Source organism: Colobus angolensis, unplaced genomic scaffold (genome assembly GCF_000951035.1).
Source record: "Colobus angolensis palliatus isolate OR3802 unplaced genomic scaffold, Cang.pa_1.0 Scaffold115, whole genome shotgun sequence".
Classification (NCBI taxonomy): Eukaryota; Metazoa; Chordata; class Mammalia; order Primates; family Cercopithecidae; genus Colobus; species Colobus angolensis.
The window spans coordinates 3,208,522-3,221,530 of NW_012112586.1; positions in this window are offsets into that span (position 1 = coordinate 3,208,522).

The following is a 13,009-nucleotide window of genomic DNA, read 5'->3' on the forward strand; positions in this document are numbered from 1 at the left end:
GCTGGATGCTAATAGAAAATCCTTCCCAATGCTCTCTTCTGGCTACGAGTGCACTTGCAAGAAGGAAGTGGGTCAGGACGAAGCTGCTGCCTCCCACGGATTCACTGTGACAAAAATAGCCCTCAGGATCCCGTTGCATTGTGTGCACCTCACCGTTCTTCCCCATTGGACCCTGGGAGCCATGGCCCCCAGAAAGCTCCTACATGTGAGACGCTGGTCAGTCCACACAATACATCAAAATGGGAGTCACCTCAACCCCCGAGGATTTCAAATGGGACTCTCTAGGGTCTGGAGGGGATATTTTTTGTCTTGTATTGTTTGGGGTTTTGCTTGGTTTGGCTTTTTTAACAGCATGCTGTGTTGGTTTACAAGTTGACTGCACCAGAATCGACATTTCAGCTATAGCAGGTCAAAGTTCCCAGAGACGAAATAAGGAGACCGAAACGAATCCAAACAAAGCAGACCAAATAGGAATCCTTTGTCCATTGAAAAAACTTCTAGAAGATGCTTATTGAACAGCCAGATTTATTTAGCAACTCCTGAGAAAGTCATCTAAGGAGGAATACTGCCAAGGAAATTAGCTGTCTCTCCAAAGACCGAGCGTCCATATGCTTTCACCCTTGCCTGCTCCAGGGCTAGTTGCCATGGACTCTGGGTGAAAAGGATGAAGATAGGCCAGGCATGGTGGCTCACACCTATAATCCCAGTGCTTTGGGAGGCCAAGGTGGGTGGATCGCCTGAGGTCAGGAGCTCGAGACCAGCCTGGCCAACATGGTGAAACCCCGTCTCTACTGAAAATACACACATTAGCTGGGTTTGGTGGCAGGTGCCTGTAACCCCAGCTACTCGGGAGGCTGAGGCAGGAGAATAGCTTGAACTCGGAAGGCGGAGGTTGCAGTGAGCCGAAATTGCACCACTGCACTCCAGCCTGGGTGACAAAGTGAGACTCAGTCTCAAACAAACCAACAAACAAACAAAAGACAAAGCTTGTGGAATGACTAAGATGCAGAAGGTCCCAAGATGTGCCAGAGACTTTCCCAGAATTGGTCATTCCCTTCTTTACGGAAATAGAACCTCCTGGGTGTAAGAGAAGCACCTGGCTAGTGCCTGCAGCCGCAATCTCCCTTGCAGCCTGCTGCAGAGACACAGAGGAAGGCGAGCAGCTCCCTGGAGTCCTCCTTTAAGGAGGAGCTGGTCTGCCCTGCACCCTCTATTTCCCTTCCCCCTTCCTGCAGGTGTAATGCCCATGGGTGCTGGTGAACAGCTACCACAGGAGGGCGAGAGCGGCACGCTAGGGAATGGAGGGGCAACAACACGGCGGGAACCTGGTTCCCTAGATAGCCTCGTAGAGCAGAAGCACGTGCCAACCCTGGCCCATGCACCTCCGGACGTTACAGGTGTGGGGAAAACAATCAAGTCAGATGTTTCTGTCCTTGTCCTGTGGTGTCTTTCAGCAGCTTTGCCTGTATCCTCACTGAAATACAGGAAAAAGTGAGAACAGCCCTGGATCCCGCTGCTGACTCCCAGGAGAGTGGAAAGAGCTGTGGGCCTGTCTGTGCTGGCTGGCCGCATGTGACTTGGGGTCTCCGCCAAATCTCGCTTCATTTCTGAGCCATCAGCACGCGTGTGACACCCCCACCCAGGCCCAGCTGCGTTGCCACGATGCCTCAGCCCCTCATGTTTATGAAAATCTGTCAGATCGTTGGCTGCTCCTACAGTGACACCAATATTATGTCAAAATAATTCTGAAAAAATTTTAAATATAAAAATTAAAAGAGGTTCTCAAAGGGTGAGCTGGGGACCCCTGGAGGTCCCCAATACCATTTTGTGGGATGTTAGACGTGTTTTCACTCTCCTTCTTCCAGGAGTGCAGGAGAGTTTTCCAGAGCCCACGTGACCTGAGATAACACCACAGACGCAGAGATGAAATCCAGTTGTCTCTGATGACGCCAGACATGAAGGAGGCATGCACACATGGGAAACACCACCACTCTTCTAATACTTTTGCTTTGGAAAGTATAGTTAGTTTTCATGAAAAGGATGTTATTTGTGATAACATGCAAAGGTATCATTATTGTTATCTTTAAACAAATATTTTTAAAACTCTCAGTGCTAAATTCTAACAAGGTAGGTAATATGTTCTCCATGAACAAAAGCTCTTTGGGAATCCCCAATAATTTCTACAATGGAAAAAGGGTCCCAGGACCCAAAGTTTGAGAAGTGCCAGTCTATGCCTTGGGCTCCAGAAACCCTTTGATTCTATTTACTCTGCTTATAATACCACCACTACCAACCTTCATATACACATAAGCACATAAACACACACACACTCACACCATATACATGTACACACACACACACACGCATATACACACCATATACACACATGAACACAAATATAAATGCATACACATTCATACACATACATTCACACCATATACATGCACACACACACACGTGCATATACACACCATATACACACATGAACACAAATATAAATGCATACACATTCATACACATACATTCACACCATATACATGCACACACACACACGTGCATATACACACCATATACACACATGAACACATGCACACACAAATATAAACGCATACACATTCACACACATATTCACACCTTATACATACACACATATGCATGTATATGTACCATATACACATAAATACATATACACACACATACATTCACACCTTATACACACACACATACACACACGCATACATACACATATGTACCATATACACATAAATACATATAAACACACACACATTCACACCTCATACATGTACACATACACATATGCATGCATTTACACATATGCCATATACATATACATAAACACACATGCACATAAATACATGTAAACACATACATACAATACATACACATACATATACACAGCACTAGCACAGCACAGACACCCATGCATGTATACATCTCACACATACATGTACATACACACCACCCACAAAAACACATATACACATACATACCCATGCACACAGGTCTACATATACACACACACAGTCATTTGTGACTCTCCTTTAAAACAGGGGCAGATCTTGGTCCAGAGGATCCCCGTGAGATGCCTCAGGGACAGGCACTGTCGGCCTCATCACATGGTCATTCCTGGAAGGACAGCACCGGTGGGTGCAGGTATTTCGATGGCGGTAGCTGCTCTGATGAGAATGATTTCAATTGCGGTAGCTGCTCTGATGAGAATGGTATGTGACTATTCTAGTGCTTTCTTTCATACTCCCTTGCTCCTGCCTCCCCATTTTCTCATAAAGGCATGGATGGGATGCATAGACCCATGCCAGGGGCAAAGCCCTTTCTGCTTCCTTCTGCTACGCCTTTTGTTCAGAACCGCATCGGCACAGCCCCCAGGGACTTTTCCAGACTTCCCTGTGGAGCACTGGGAGACAGGGGAAAGGAGAAAACACCCAGTGCTTACAACTCGGCCTGACCACAGCCCATTGTTATAGCTTTGTACCCTTCAGCAAATAGATCCTTTATTAAGCCGCCTGAGGACCAGCTACAGAAACAATAGATCAGACATAAAGAAAAGCCTAATACCTCTGAACAGGCTCACACCGGGGCCATGCTTTCCAGCTGCGGCAGAGGCACACTTGTGAAAGTTTAAATGAGAAACTCAGTTTTCTAACGTTAAAAACTCACCTTCTAAAGGTCTCCTAAGTAAACAGGAAACAGACATTTCAATTACAGATGTAAGAAAAACAATTACAGAATACTAAAACTTATAGGATATGCTGTTTCTCATTTGTATCATTTGTATCACCTTAAATGAGTTCAATATTTAAAAAAGCTCAGAGAGAAAAGAAAGACACATTTCAGTCAAGAATTGACTTAATTTGGACCAAATCATATACCAAAATCATATACACACATACATATCTCCAAGGAATATACTATTATAAAATGAGGTATACGTGCAAATAAGGAAAATAATTGAAGTACAAAGGAGAAAGACGTCGAAGTAAATAAATCAATGAAGAAACCAAAAGAATTTATAAATATGTTTAAGAAATACACGATATTCAACTTTGAAATAACGTATTAAAGCAGGAAGAGAACCAAATGCTTTTCTGCAGCACATGTGAAGCACCCTCGTAGGCTTCCACATTCTTTAGGAAGACTGAATAAGGTTCTCAGTATTATCCAAATGAATAGAGGTAACACATTTTAGTATTAAAAAGTCCCATGAGATTATCTGACCAAAGAAGTGTTAAGTTTCACCTTAAAAATACATGCACGAGGGTAATAAAAATATGTAAGAGAAGAGTAATGAGGAGGGGTCACTTCCCCTCATTTCCCCCAGGGTCTCGCATAGAGTTTAGCACATTGTAGATGCCAAATAAAGGTCATTGAATGAATAAAAGAGGGACTCAAATTACCAAAATAAGTATATATTATAAAATTAAAGCAAATATTATTGATGCAGTGGTAAAAAGAAAATATCGAATGGAGTAGAAAATTCGGAAACTAAGTATGGATATATATTTACATGTGTCACCATTTCAAATTGAGATAATACTTTTGAAATAATAGAACAACAATTTAGGAAAAATTCAAATTATATTTCCTATAACTACAATAACATTACACCAAAATTGTTTTTTAGCATTTTAAACATAAAGAATAAAATTGTTAAAACATTAGAAAAATATGTAGGTACTAGAAGACTTTACATTCAGGATACTGAAGACAGAACTAATATGAGAAAAAATTGATTGATTTAACTCTATGCAAAATAAAATATATTTTGTATCAAAAGGACCTTAAACAAAATAAAGTGACAAAGAAAACTGGGAAAATTATGATGCATAGTAGCTTTGTTAAATCAGTCAGAAAAGATAAATGCTTCAGTAGAAAAATGGGCAAAAGTCAAGCAAATGATTCAAAAGTAGAAAAGCAAATAATTTATAGAAAAATGAAAAGATATTCATCCTCATTTCTGAGCAAAGCCTTGCAAATTAAAAGATGCCAATAGCACTGGGAAAAGTGGAAAAAAATATAATTAAGAACCAATGTTACGAGGTTCTGAGGCAGGTGGAGTTCATATGTAGCAGGACAAGTGGCGGACAAGACTCCTCAGACACCGAGTTACAGAAGGAAGGGTTATTCGGCCAGGCGCATCAGCAAGACTTCAGTCTCAAGAGCCGAGCTCCCCGAGTAACGAATTCCTGTCCCTTTTAAGGCCTCACAACTCTAAGGGGGTGCGTGTGAGAGGGTCGTGATTGATTGAGCAAGCAGGGGGTACGTGACTGGGGGCTGCAGCCACCGGTAATTAGATCGGAACAGAACAGGATAGGGATTTTCACAGTGCTTTTCTATACAATGTCTGTAATCTATAGATAACAGAACCAGTTAGGTCAGGGGTCGATCTTTAACTACCAGGCCCAGGGTGCGGCGCCAGGCTGCCTGCCTGTGGATTTCATTTCTGCCTTTTAGTTTTTCCTTCTTCTTTCTTTGGAGGCAGAAATTGGGCATAAGACAATATGAGGGGTGGTCTCCTCCCTTAATATACATGGCCAGTGAGGGTTCAAATTGATTCATCCTTCTCGAGGGCATCTGACAATTTGAACCAGAGGCTTTAGTAATGCTCAAACCCTTTGACCCAGCAATTCCGCTCAGGAATAATCCCACAAGCTCATAACAGCTGCATGTATAGTAATACCCTTTATAGTTGGAGGAAAAAAAAGAAAGAAAGAAAGAAACCTGAACACCTACTAGTGAGAGATTCGTTTGATAAACTATAGAAATTGTATTATGGAATACATTAAAGCCATTTAAAATAATGGCATATAGTTGTCTGGTCATTGGCATGGAATAAGGTTTATAATATATAATATCAAGTGGAAATATCATAGAAGAGAACGGTGACATGAACCCATGTTGGTAAAAATGATAAATCTATGTAGACATGCACAATAGAAATCGAGAAATGTTATCAGATGACGGCTGTGTTCTCCATGCCGAAATTTTCCATGCAAATACTTCCAGGAAAATATTACCTTAGGAATGAGGAAAAAAACAAAAAAAAAAATCACCAAAATCAACACCTTTTCATTCCTTGTCTTTTGGACATGAGGTTTGGAAGGTAGTGGTTAGCTATGGGGGACTATGACTGAAATTCTGATGGGCACGTGGTTTCCACACCGTATATCTAAGGAAACTGGGTGCCAGGGCACACTTCCTGTATACAGGGAAACGCGAAGAGGATGGGGAAGGGCAGGTGCCAGGGAGGAAAGGGCTACACGTGGTCCAGGGCACACTGGCTACTGCAGGTTGCTGGGGCCTGTTGTGTGTCTGGAGATTACAAGGACAGCAGAAGGAACGTGCCTTCAGAAGAACATATTCTGATGACCGTGGGAAGATTCTTAGATAATTATGACAGTACTGAGGTGGCTAATGAGAATTTTCATTGAAATATTTACAAGCTAGTCTGGGCGCGGTGGTTCACACCTGTAATCTCAGCACTTTCGGATGCTGAGGTAGGGGGATCACCTGAGGTCAAGAGTTTGAGACCAGCCTGGCCAACGTGGCAAAACCCCATCGCTACTAAAAATACAAAAATTAGCCAGGTGTGGTGGCAGGTGCCTGTAATCTCAGTTACTCTGGAGGCTGAGGCAGAAGAACCACTTGAACCTGGGAGGTAGATAGAGGCTGCAGCGAGCTGAGATCACACCAGTGCACTCCAGCCTGGGTGACAGAGCGAGACTCCGTTTCAAAAAAAAAAAAAAAAAAATTACAAGCACTAAGACTTTTATATTCTCTGCAAAAATCTCCTCTGCTGTTAGTGGAAAGGATAAAAGTAGCTCATCCATTCTGGAGGGTGATCAGGTGAGACCGTTTCTATATCAAGCGTTGCCTTTATAGAAAAAACAGTCCACGCCTTGAACCTAGGAATTCTACTTAGAGGAACTGGTCCCAAGGAAATCCTCCAAGATGAGAACACAGATTTCACTCAAAAGGGTAAAAAATACGTTGTCATTTTTTAAAATTATGTGCAAAGTAAACAGAAACACAGCAATGTCAATGTTATCTCTGGGTGAAGGAATTTTGAGCGACTTTTACTTTTTTTGTCTTATTTACATTTAAACAGTTTTTAAATTTTATAAAGTAGTGGCTTTCTACAGAAAAACAACCCCTGCAGTGTAAGTAATTAAAATTTCTGTCAAAGAATTCCATCTTTTAACGTGGTTTAGTTGGTTTTCCTTTCTGTTGCCTTTATTTCCCACTGGTTCTTTTCTCTTCTCGCCGTTGCCCCCACCACCACCGCCCCGCTTCAGGTAGAAATGCAGGAGCGGGAAGTGGGTGAGAAGAGCTGCCTGGCTTTAGACTTACAGAGCGCATCCATCAAAGGTTAAAGCGAGGGCTTGACTGACTCACCCTTTTCCTGCCTCTTCCACTGGGGGGTCCGCTAAGCTCCCAGGAATCCATGGATGGTGCACCTGAGAAGGAGACACGTCCTCCTTCGGGGACACGTCTGTCCCATCTCTTGCTTTTCTTCTAATCAAATCCATTGGTTCTCAAACTGTAACGCGCCTTGGAACCCTCTGAGTTTGTTAAAGCAGATCTTGGGGGCCCGCCTCCAGCGCTTCTGACTCAGCAGGTCTGAGGTGGGGCTGAGCCCGTGTTCCTAACCAGGTCCCAGGTGATGGCAATGTGGCTGGCGAATCACACACACCCATCCACTTTGAGTGGATCTGAAGGGCTCGCACTTTGAGAGTCACAGGTGTAAATCAGTGGAAGGTATTGGCTGCAGAGAAACCAATCATCATTGGAAGCTCACCCAAATGAATTTTAACCTTTCAGGCAAACAACAGCAAAAACAGTAACAATAATTTTAAAACGTTTGCCTCAATGAGGAAAGCAAAAACAGAAAAACATTGCTACAGCAGCAAGTGTGCCAGTATTGGGCCTCACTGGCCTTTATCTTGGCGAGGCAGGCTGGGTAGAGACTTTCAAAGAGATCCAACACAGAAAAACATACACTAGCCCCCGTCCCTGCAAATAATTCAAAACCAAACAATTCTAACATGTGAGGTAAGCATAAGGAAGTCCGGCAAACCGCCGGCACCTGCCATGTTGATGTCTCTTCAATGCTCCTTTTGAAATACCAACTTCATAAAAATAAATTCCTGGCATCCCTGCTTTTCCATCATGCATCCCAGGCATGTTACTAGTTGGCCTATTGGGTAACACAGCCCCGTTCAGAGAGGAAATCTCCGCTGTGATTTACACAGCTCCGGAGAGAAATACGCAAAGTGTGTATAATTGTTTGCCTGGCCTGAAGTCAGAGTCAGGTTTCTGGTGTCTCGCTTCCTGGACTTGTGAAGGCTGCATCAAGGTCAAAGCCCTCAGCTTAATCTCTTGCTCAGTTGCAATCTAGGCTAGCACAGAGACAGCAACCCCTCCTTGCCCCGCAGCCCTTCACATAGGGAGAGGCTGCCTTCCTGAGGGGACTGGCTTGCCTGTTGTCTCGTATAAAACCGGACGGTGTTCATGTTCCATGGAGAATCTCCTATCAGATTTGACCAGCAGAACTCACTCCGCACCCAAGCTCCAGCCGGCTGCCCGTTCCAGCTGCTTGAACTTGGGCTGCCCTCTGTAGAGACCCATGAAGGCAGCCTAGGCAGGGAGGCATGGAGCGGGGGAGAGGTGCCTACAAGATGCATGGGCCATACAAAGGCTTCTGCAGGGAAACCTGGAATCACAAAGAGGAGGGAAACAGCACCCCGGCCCGTAGTGTGGCCAGGGTGTACTGACTTTACACCCTGCAGGGCGTTCCCGGGACCTACACTGTTATCACTGCATTGTGGACACCTGCCATTTTGCAAGGAAGGAAGCTAGCCATCATCCAGACCTCTCTTCCCAAGAAAGTCCGACTTTCGGGAACAGCCATACTTTTGGGAATCCATCCTCACGATTATCTTGGGAAGGAGACCCTCCTTCCCACTACAGAAGCCGGAAAACTTCTCTCCTTTCCCACTCAGCTTAACATAGGAATGGCAGCCGGTGTACGCCTAGCCAGTTGGACAGTTTCAACCAGGGTTCTTGTGGATCAGGGCAGGAAACCGAGGACCGCTGGGAATTTTTATGTTAACTGTAACCACACAAAGCACAGGGCAAGGCTATCTGCCCTATGGTTCCTGGTTCCAAATTCCAGACTTCTGGCCTCCTGTTCATGTCCCCTTCCCCACCAACCCCTCACCCCCACCCCTTAGCTGAAAATGGCTGGAGAGGGAGTTTCTGTTGCTTGCTACCAAAAAACCTGTCTGAAACAGTGGGGTAAGGTGCTGTGCTCAGAGGGAAAACGTGAGGAATCGAGAAGATGGAACAATTCATACACCCATGATGAAGAGGACTTTTAAAAACATCATGACGGCCAGGCACGGTGGCTCACGCCTGTAATCCCAGCACTTTGGGAGGCTGAGGCAGGTGGATCACGAGGTCAGGAGATCGAGACCATCCTGGCTAACATGGTGAAATCCCGTCTCTACTAAAAATACAAAAAAATTAGCCAGGCGTGGTGGCGAGGGCCTGTAGTCCCAGCTACTGGGGAGGCTGAGGCAGGAGAGTGGTGTGAACCCGGGAGGTGGAGCTTGCAGTGAACCGAGATGGCGCCACTGCACTCCAGCCTGGGTGACAGCGAGACTCCGTCTCAAAAAAACCCAAAAACCAAAAAAAAAAAACATCATGGCAATGACTGTCCTCCCCTGGCTTTGGGAGGGTCCAATGTTCACCTCGACTTTGCTCTGTGGCCAGCGTGTTAGGCATTGGCAATAAAGAGGCTGGACTGAGGGCTGAGGGAACTTTGGAGTCAGGCTGCCAAGTTCCATAAAACAGCCGCTGAGCCTTTTGAAGTCAGTATTTCATTACAGACCCAGGTGCAGTTGTCTCTGTCTGTTTGCCCCTAAACGTCTGAGTCAGCGCAAGAGATGGGCAGGGTGGGGAGGGAGTGGAAGGGGCCCGTTGTGTCCTGGTCCTCCACCACAAAGTGCACTTCCCAGGTGGCTGCACTGGAGAGATGGCTCTGCCTTCAGGATGCTGGTGTGCATTCTCCTTGCTGTCCTCATGCTCTTCAGCCTATTAGCAGCAGGTCGCCTGTGCTGAGACAACAGGGCAGGGCCAAGGGGCTGGAGCCAGCTCTCAACCGCCCTTCAGCAGCCTGTGTCTCTCCTGCAGATGGCTAAGATGGGAGAGCAGATGGGATGGGGAGGGTGGGGCCCCGTCTCTGGAAGATGCCAGTGTGTGACGGACCTGAGACAAATATAGGCCATCACATGGCAGGACATGCCCTGCGTTTCATAGCCTAAATCCCAAAGCCAAAGGGATTCTGTGCATGGTTTTGTTTTGATATCATGGGACGAGACTCCCTCCTCAGCTCCCCGGAGGACCTGCCGTGCGGGAGGCACAGGGCGAGTTGAGCGTGGCAGTTCTGGGAGTGTGTCCTCTACACCCTAAAACGTCCTGCCTCTGTGCAGCCTTTATTGTGTCTCTGAAGGAAGCTACACCCGGTGGACACAGCAGAAGCCCCTTGGCCTACAGTGACTTGCTGTCTGAGTCGGAGGGGTGGTGGTTGAGGAAGAAACAGGGAAAGGTGACCCCGGACCATCCCAGATGCCACCGGGCACTTCATGGAGGCTTGGGAGGCTGTGGCCGCCCCTGGCGTGTCTCTGGGCCTTGGTTTGAAGGAGGGCCCAGGACCGTGCCTACCAATTCCTGAGGCTGGGGGAGGCAGCATTCTTCATTCTTCCCCTGCCCCATGCTACTCCCCAGCCAGATAATTGGGTCCATAGATTGAACACCTCTTAAACCAGGAGAAGTGTGGTCCTGCCCACCACGGGAGCACAGACCCTGGGAGTGTGTGAACTCCACAGTGTGTGTCAGGGCTCCGGGCGGAAGACCCGCAGACGAGCAGGCCCGTTGGAGACCAGAGGCCATGGCTCGGGATCCAGATGGTGGTGGGGGGGTCTCAAAATCAGCCAGAGCCCGGGCAGCAGCGTGGGATAGTGAGCCGGCGAGCGTGCTGTTACAGACCACATGGGACCCCTATTCCCTGGAGACAGGAGCGAAGGAGAAGGCAGGCTTACAGACGGTGCCAAGGGTCTGCGTTGAGATGATGAACAGACAAGAAAATCATGGCTGGAGGAGGCAGGGGTGGAATCCCAGCTGCGGGTGGGGCTGCAGCCGTATGTAGCAGGGGCTGCTCTGACGGTCACATTTATGGACCTACTTGGTCCTCTCGGCCCCATGACCAAGGTGCCATAGTGTTCTCCTCTTACCAATGAGCCACGCAAATGTTACATCCTTGCCCAAGGTCACACGGCTAGCAGGTAGCAGGAGGCAGGAGGCAGGATTTAGACTCAGCCTGTCCAGCTTGAGAATCTGTGTTCTAACAGCCCCTCTCTAAGCACACTTTTGGAGACGTGTGTGTTTCCTGTCATAACAAATCACCACAAACTAGGTGGTTTCAAACAGCAGAAATTTATCCTTGAACAGATCTGGAGGCCAGAAGTCTGAAGCCGTGGTGTCCATAGGGTCATGCCCTCTCCAAGTGCTCTAGGGGAGGGTGCTTGTCGCCTCTTTCAGGTTCTGGTGGCTCCAGGTGACCCCCAGCACGTGGCTGTGTCACTCCAATCCCTGCCTCCATCTTCACACAGTTTTCTCCCTGAGTCTCTGTGTCTCAAATCTCCTTCTCCTTTCTCCAATTTTGGATTTAGTGCCCACCCTAAATCCAGAAGGATCACATCCCAAGATCCTTAACTTACTTACATCCACAAAGACCCTATTTCCAAATAAGGAAGGTCACATTCACAGAACCAAGGATTAAGGACTTGGATGTATCTACTGGGTGACACAATCCAACTGCTTACAGGGGGTTTATTTATTAAGTTTTTTGGGGAAAGAAAACATGAGCTGTGGTAAACAGAGGAGGGACTGAGATCGAGAGAACAGGTCCAAGGGTTTGCACAGGAGATTTGGGGCCACAGGCTGAAGTGAAAGGATAGTGAGAATAAGCATGAACTTGGAGCCATATGGAGTGGAGAAGAACTATCAGGTTCTTCTCTGAAAGAACCTGATCTGAAAGAACCCTCCAGATCTTCAGGGAAGAGGGTTCTCTTGAGAATGAGGGGGGCTGGGTGGAGCTCAGGGTCTCGGGGAGGAGAACCCACAGGGAAAGGGGATTGTCAATCAGATGGGACTGGAATGACCCACAGAAGTGGAAATGCTCAGCTGAGGTAGAAACGCATGAGTTTCTACTACAGCCAATCTGTCCCAAAGGAAAAAAAAGTTTCCCGCTGGTCCATGACATTTTGGAAATTCTTCATATAGAACCGTCTATTCTCTACATCTGCCTGGAGAAGACAGGACCATGTACCGGGGTGAGGGTGCTTTCCAACTCTGCAGAGACTGGTGTTCTAACACGAAGCATGTGTGAATTTCATCTCAATGAATTATTTAAAGCAAAATCAACCTGAAGATTAATAACTGTTTTGCTACTGATTGGTAGCCTTGGCTGTGCAAGCATCCTTTTTTTCCCCTACATTTTCTTTAACCCTCATTTGTCCTTTCTGGAAAATGGGAATAATAATATTTTTGTGAGGATGGAAGGAGATCTTATGTATTAAATGCCTGATGAGCTTTCATACACTTGTAATGGTAAGATTTGTTTGTTTGTTTTTTTCTCCCAGGCCTAGCAGTATTCAATAAATATCTGTGGGAATTAAATAGCTTAAGTTGATGTGAGAAGATGGTCTATTGGGGTTCCTGCAGGAGATGGGTGGCTCTCAGAGGGCACATGGGCTGTGTTCCCCCAGAATTCATGTGTTGAAGGCCTGGCCCCCCGTGTGATGGTATTAGCAGGTGAGGACTTTAGGGGAGTGACTGGGGTGAGATCACGCCAGGAAGGTGGGGGCCCCATGATGGAATCGGAACAGGAAAGTGCCTGACACTTTACCCC